Below are 7,851 nucleotides of genomic sequence, written 5' to 3'. Positions count from 1 at the left end.
ATAAATAGAAGGAAATGAGTAGTCACTGAGTTCTATGACCAAAAAATTATGGAACACAGAAGTTACCTCTTATACCTACATATTGTTTAATAAGAGGTATATGTTATAATATATTCTATAAAAAAAAATGTGTGTACAGGTATAGGATCCACTGTCTGTAAACCTGTTATCCAGACGGCTCCAAATTATGCGAAGGTCATCTACTATAGACTCCATTTTAATCAAATAATATAAAGTTTTGAAACATATTACTTTTCTCTGTAATAACAAAACAGTACCTTGTACTTCATTCCAACTAAGATATAATTAATCCATATTGGTGTCAAAACAATCCTACTGGGTGTATTTAATATTTAAATGATTTTTAACAAAGTTAAGGTATGGAGATCTAAATTACAGAAAGATCCCTTATCCAGAGAATCCCAAGTACCTAGCATTCTGGTTAACATATATATAATCTGCATGTTTCAGTGAGCCATGTGACAAAAATGACATTACTAAGCACTGTGTATACTGTAATTGATGACATCATTATGCATTTTATCATAATATTATAATATATTTATAGACTCTTACTTTGCTTGCATTGATTTCACATTGTAAAGGATTTTCAACTTTCACTTATTAATCTTACAAGAAAAAAACCTACAGTCTTCTATAAGTTGTTGAACTGGTGTTCTCTGATGCCCTAAGAAGTTGTGGCTCAGCCTAAATAAGAAGTAAGAAATATGAAGTTAAAGGAACAGTAATATCAAAAAATGAAATTGTTTTAAAGTAATAAAAAGATGATGCAGTGTTGCCCTGAACTGGTAAAACTGTGTGTTTACTTCAGAAACACTAATATAGTTTACATAAATAAGCTGCTGTGTAGCAATGGGGGCAGCTATTCAAAGGAGGAAAGGTTACACAGCAGATAGCAGATAAACTCTGTAGAACATAATGGTGTTATCTGGTATCAACTATTTAACCTGTGCCTTTTTTACATTTACGCCATTGCTACACAGGAGATTGTTTATATGAACTATAATAGTGTTTCTGACGCAAACAGATCAGTTTTACCAGTGCAGGCCAACAGTACATGATATTTTCATTACTTTAAAAAACCTTTCTTTTTTGGTGTTACTGTTCCTTTAACCTTGAATACATGAGGAGAAGACAGACTGATGTGTTCAAAGTGCAACAAAGGCTGCAAATGGCATGCAGTGTATCCATTACTTAAGCTGCAGGTAATTCAGATGTGCAAATTGCACAATTTGGTGCACGAACATTGCTTTAGGTAGCACTTTCAACAATTGACAAATGCTGCTCCTGGTACTTTTTCTTTTCAAAACTTTTTTATTGGTTTACCACATTGCATACATTCACATTATAAAGTAACCATTTTTCTGATTTCTAGCAGACAACAGATGTTCACCTACATAGAGGGAATCACCAGCAGTTCAATCAGTTACAAGAAAAGATGACATACCATTTGTACATTGCATACCAATAAAAATTTTAACTAACAAACATAACCGTCTACAGCTGAGTATTTCTCCATCTGCATTTATCACGTTCTCCAAAAATAGTGCTAAAGAACAATAAAATATTGACATAGAGGTTGCAACTCAATCTGATAACCCTAAACAGTGTGGGGAGTAAAGTGCACTTTTGTGGGGAAAATACACAGTAAGATGCCAATATTACATAGTAGTATAAGATATCCAAGGCGTCCAGATCTTGGTAAAGGTAGTATATTTGTCAGTTGTGATACTTAACATTCTTTCATTAATCATTATCCAGTTCATCCTATGACGAAACAAAGGTATAGGAAGGGATCGTTTTTTCCATGAGGCAGCAATGGTTTGTTTCGTTGCTATGAAGATAAACTGTATCAATTGACGAGTATATTTACAGGAGACTGGGAGTTTTGTATTTAACAGCACAACTAAGGGGTCTTTTCGAAGGTTAACTCCCATGATAGAATCTATTAAAGTAAATATCCTAGACCAAAACCTAGACGCCTCTCTACAGTGCCACCATACATGTATCATCGAACCCTCCAATCCACAATTTCGAAAACATAACGGGCTGAGACTAGGATAACATTTATGGAGTTTGGTAGGCACCATATACCAAGCAGAGAGCACTTTATATTGCGTTTCTTGTGCCAGTAAATTAATCAAACTTTTGTGTGTAATCTCCCAAGATTGTTGCCATAAAATGGTTCAATTGTCATATTCAGCTCTTTCTCCCATTGTCTAACATAAGTCGGAGGAGAAAGCAGGGAAGGGCTTAAAATTTCCTTATACAATAGGGAAATTAGTCCTCTACTACAAGGATATTTGAAACACGTGCTCCCACACAGTCAAGGTAAAACATTATTGCACCCTTTAAGTACTTTGGTTAAAAAATGATGAATCTGAAAATACCTAAAATATTCGCCCCCAGGTGGATCATGTAAAGTAACTATAGTGGCCCATTGAACAATACCTTGTAGGCCTAAAAATTGAGTCACGTATTGCATATTATGCGTTTCCCACCAGCGGAAATCGGATTTTCGCACACCCGGGACAAAAGCAGGATTCCCAAATATAGGCATAGCCGGACAATGAGGTGAAGCTAGGGGTATTTTTTGCATTACATTATCCCAGACAGCTAGGGCCATTTTGAGAACAGGAGTGGAATTAGTAGGCCTTTCGTGCTTGGGAATCCACGGTAATACGGTCGGATAAATTGGTTGTAGCAGCTCTGTTTCTATTTGAGTCCACAGTGGAGGAATGGGTCTATAGAAATGAATTAACGGCAAAATTTGCGCCGCTTGGTAATAAATAAGTAAGTTAGGGACACCTAAGCCGCCTTTGTTTTTAGGCATCATAAGTGTTTTCTGTGACATTCTTGACCTCTTTCCATTCCAAATAAATTTGGTAAGCCGGGATTGCAATTTGCTTAAGGTATATTTTGGGACTTCAATTGGCAACATACGAAAGTAATATCATATTTTGGGCAGAATCATAATTTTTATGGTATTTATCCTCCCAAGCCATGATATATAGAGATGAGACCAACCTGTAAGCATTTTGTCTATTTCCGTCCAAAGTTGGGGATAATTGGCCTGGTATAAGTCTTCGAGGTGCGGCGTTATTCTAATCCCTAAGTAAATCAAATATTTATCGTTCCATTGTAGGTCAAAATTGAGGTGAATTAATTTTTTATGCATCTGGGTGATACCTAGAGCAAGGGCTTCAGACTTTGTTGGGTTTATCTTCAGACCGGAGACAACCCCAAAGGAATGAAGGATGCTAAATAAGTGAGGTAGCGATGTGAGTGGCTTCGTAATCGTCAACAACATATCATCTGCAAATAACATTTGTTTATGAGCGATCTGACCTATCAATACACCAGGTATGTCTGAATGCTGCCTAATCAGGGCTGCTAAGGGTTCAATAGCTAATATAAATAGTAATGGTGAGAGGGGACAGCCTTGTCTCGTCCCCCTATGTAACGTTAAGGCGTCAGAAGCAAAAGGGCCCCATTTCAAAAAAGCTTGTGGGGTGTCATATAAAGCTTGGATCAACTGAATAAATTTATCACCAAAGTTCCATGTTCTCAGTATATAATACAAATAATCCCAGGTAACAGTATCAAAAGCCTTCTGTATGTCTAGGGAAAGCAAGAGCGCTGGGGTTTTGGAGGAAGTAAGTACATAAATTAGTTGTAGCAGTCTCCTTATATTTTCACCACCATCTCTGCTGGGAACAAAACCAACTTGGTCAAAACCATGAATTAAGTTTGCCAAGAACGAGTTTAATCGCGTGGCCATTATTTTCCCCAAAATCTTAACATCATTATTCAATATGGAAATAGGACGATAGTTGCCACACTCCAGAAGATCTTTATTGGGTTTTGGTATCAATGCAATCTGAGCCAATATAGACTCTGGGTGTAATTTATTTCCTTGTAATAATTTGTTAAACATGGCTGTAAGATGGGGAGATAGAAGCGAGGCAAATTTTTTATAATATAATATAGAAAAGCCATCTGGGCCAGGCGTTTTAGAGTTTGGGAGCAGTTTAATGGCCAATAAAGTTTCTTCAATGGTAATATTGTTATCCATTATCTGTTTCTGTTCTGGAGTTAGAATAGGGAGTCGCAGATTCGCAAACAAGGCATCTGCCTGGGCGTCAACAAATTTGGGCGGCTCTCGATATATTGTGGAGTAAAATTCCATAAATTCCTGTAAAATTTTTACAGGATTGCCTGTAATTGTCCCATTTTTAGAACGAATTTTATGCAAGGGAATAGTCGGGGACGTGACTGAATGTAAAGTACGAGCTAAAAGAGTGTCCGGTTTGTTTCCTTTACAATAACGTCTATTAATCAGCCATTGAGAGGAATTTTCCACATCAAGGGTATATTGTAAGTCCAGTCCCCTTTTAGTATCAATTATAGCAGTCTGTAAACTGGGGGAAAAATTTGCCTTATTCTGGATTTCCAAACATTGTAATTTGTCATGCAATTCCCGTATTTTTGCTTTTTTCTGTTTTTTACGGGCCGCCGCTATACTCATGAATTCTCCTCTTAATACAGATTTGTGAGCTTCCCATAGTGTTATCGAGGAGGAAACTGTACCTTGATTTAGATCAAAATATTGTTTAATAGCACCTTCAATTTGTGAACGAAGCTGAGGAGTTGCTAAAAGAGAGTTATTTAGGCGCCATCGATAATGAGAAGGCTTACATAATAGCGACCTTAGGTCTATCGAAACTACGGAGTGATCAGACCATACTATTGGCAAAATATTTGCAGCAACCAAGTTTGGTAATAATGTTTGTGACAAAAAGATGTGATCTATACGGGAGTATGTTTTATGTGGGTTAGAAAAATAGGTAAAATCATTGGTTAATGGACATTTTTCCCTCCAGGCATCAATAACAAAAGATCTTTGAAGAATTTCCAAAATCTTCCTGGCTTGAGAGGTATCAGGGGCAGCATGTAAAGTAGTTTTATAAGTCTTATCAAGTTTTGCGTTAAAACAAATATTGGAATCACCCGCCAATATCAATGGGCCTTGTTGATGCGCCTGTAATACCGTGTCTATCATTTCAAAAAAGCCTACCTGTTCGGTGCATAATAATTAAGAAATGTTAGTGTAACATCCTGTATTTCTCCAACTAACAAAACATAACGACCATCCGGATCTCTCTGTATGGTCTGAAGATTGAAATGTAAACCCTTAGCAAAACAGATTGCCACACCATTCTTTTTGTCAGGGCCCGAGGCTAAGTAGAAAGCTGGGAAATAACAGGACAAAAAGGAGGCTTTAGAGGTCAAGGAGAAATGTGTTTCTTGCAAGAATACAATATCAGAGTGAAGAGAGTGGTAATATTTAAATGCCTTTGACCGTTTTTACGGAGAGTTGCTCCTGGTACTTTTTAATTTTGTATTTAAACGGAGGATTCAGCTAATAGGGTGTAATGAGTGCAGTCGAACTCCACTACAAATCCTGCCTGCCCTTTTTTTGGATGTAGGAGAAAAAACACAATAGAAGACTTTCCATTGGAAAGTGCATAAATATAAATACATATTTGGTAGTTGAACTATATTTGGGTTTTAATTCAGAAAAGCCCCTATCTACTAAGCTTGATAGTCCCCCCTCCCTTCTTCCCCTCCCCCCCCCCGCATACTTGAATAGCCCTGAAAATGTCCCTAAAACTGTCTCACTTATCAGTGGAGAGTAAGCGCAGTGGAGCCATTTTCTGGATCTTCTAATTTCTTCTGGGTCCTCTTTGACAATTTTCTGGCACTTCTCTTCCAGAAGTGTGCATGTGCCAATATGGCGCTCTATTACAGATGAAGACCAGTGATCCGCAAGCTCTGCTGTGCTTTCTCTGCACGGATAGGTGAGAAATATTTTAGGGACATTTTCAGGACTATTGAAGTATGTGGAGGGGAAGCAGGGAGTGGGGACTATCTAGGTTAGTAGGTAGGGGCTTTTCTTAATTGGGGAGTTGAGTTCTCCTTTAAGATACTTGTTATATAATGATTATTTAATATTTTCTATATGTCAAATAAAAAAGAACAAGTAGTAGTAGTCTGCCTTAGTGATATTTCTAATCTTTTGCAAGGCATTACATTTTAGATGTTAAATAAAGGCACTGATTCAAACTATGGACTATTGAAAATATACTACATACCTCTAAGATCACAAAATTCTGCATAAACCTCACAGTCATTAAAAGACTCAAAATGTTGGCAGCATAATTTTATTATGTATAATTGCATACTAAAAATGTATCTCGTGTGCCCTGTTGTTGAAAATAATATGATTGATAACCAAAGAAGACAGGTGCAGAGAAATATAAAAAGCAGTGACCGGACAGAGATTATTTTCAGGGCACACAGTTATCTCACTTTTTATGGCCATACAACAACTAGGCAATTTCTAATGTATTATCTTGTGCAGTATTCATAAATTTCTGCACTACTATTGCAAACTTTATGTACCGTTCCCCACAAAATAACATTATTATTAGGATTTATAAAATTGTGGTATAAAACATTTTGATTTTGTTAATTTGACATTTTTTTCTGTGTATATAAAACCAGAATAAACATCAATGCTAACCTATCTAGTAAATCTAGAATTCAAATATGAATGCATTGATCATTTTATTGCGTTACTGTATATATTAGTTTTATATAAATGTTCCCTGCAAATTGGTGTTTTTCTGATGTGACCTCAGGTTTTTTAGATTCCTTGTAGATAAAATGCAGTGTGATCCTTTCTGTAAATTCAAGCACAATAAAAATAAAGGAGACACTGCCAAAATTAGAAAAACCTCTTATATAAACAAATTGTAGTAAACTGGGCTCGTGACCTACACATATAAATACACCTTGATATAAATAAGTTAGGGCTATCATGAAGAGTTGGCTACTGTTCACAAATTAACCTCATAGAGAACAATAAAAGCAATTACTTCTAGCTAAATAGTGCATTTGCATTTAGGCATTCTAAAGGAAAACTATACCCCCAAAATGAATACTTAAGCAACAGATATTTTGTTTTAAATTAAGTGGCATATTAAAGAATCGTACCAAACTGGTATATGTATTTAAGTAAATATTGCCCTTTTCGTATTGTCTCTGTGCTGTGTCGGAGATCACCTGACCAGAAATACTACAGCCCTAACTGTAACAGGCAGAAGTGTTGAAGCAAAAGACAGAACTCTGTCTGTTAATTGGCTCATGTGACCTAACATGTATGGTTTGTTTGTGTGCAGCGTGAATCCTAAGACTCCAAAGGGGGGCCCTTATATTTTGAAATGCCAATTTTCTATTTATGATTACTCAATGGCACATTCTACTAAAAAAGTATATTATTATGAAAATGTTTTATTTGCATGAATCGGGGTTTTACATATAAGCTTTTTTATACAATATTTTTTTATAGAGACCTACATTGTACAGGAGTATAGTTTTCTTTTCATTACTGTTTCTTGCCACATATTACTTCCCATTGACAAAATCCATGGCACGTGTGGTAATGAAAATGCCCTGTGTACTATTGTCATATCTGGATGAGTATGTATGTATGTATATTTTAATTTATATAGCACTACGTGTAAGCAACACTGTACAGTAGAACAATAAATTAATATAACAAACATGGATCATTGAAATAATAAATACAAGTAGCAGGATATTAAATGCTGCAGGTTCAGTAGTTGATAATGCAGTATAAGTGCCAGAAATGTCAGTCAGGTATTATGCGAGCGCTCCAAGGGTAAGTCTTTTCGAGTTTATTTCAGAGCAGACTGAGGGAGGATTCTCCCTGGAGGAATTCAGGGATGGCATTCCAGATTTCAA

This window comes from Xenopus laevis, chromosome 1L (assembly GCF_017654675.1).
Source record: "Xenopus laevis strain J_2021 chromosome 1L, Xenopus_laevis_v10.1, whole genome shotgun sequence".
Taxonomy (NCBI): domain Eukaryota; kingdom Metazoa; phylum Chordata; class Amphibia; order Anura; family Pipidae; genus Xenopus; species Xenopus laevis.
The sequence above is the reverse complement of the archived record's forward strand: the minus strand, read 5'-3'. Positions refer to the sequence as shown.